Consider the following 354-nt stretch of genomic DNA (forward strand, 5'->3'; position numbering starts at 1 on the left):
ATGCTTGAGGAGAGTTTAGAATAGCATACTTTAGAAAATCTCTGATAGCATTTCAGTAAAGCATTTTATAATCACTAATATTCTTAAAAGAAATAAGACATTCTAATAGAAGACAAAAAAAATATTTCTGCAAATATTGTATAGCTAGCAAGATTCAACCTTAATATTATTTCTACCTACCCACTGCAGTGTAACTGGAACTCATGTCATACATCATCAGGTGTGTTGCTTTAAGTACATTTATGTAACAATAATAATAGTGCTACACCCTGGGATAGGTTTATTACTTGTGTCGGCTAACGAGTGTTCCTTCAGTTTAACAAGGATTACCATACCTAGGTGTGTGGCATAGAA

The sequence above is a fragment of the Penaeus monodon genome, chromosome 32, assembly GCF_015228065.2.
Source record: "Penaeus monodon isolate SGIC_2016 chromosome 32, NSTDA_Pmon_1, whole genome shotgun sequence".
Classification (NCBI taxonomy): Eukaryota; Metazoa; Arthropoda; class Malacostraca; order Decapoda; family Penaeidae; genus Penaeus; species Penaeus monodon.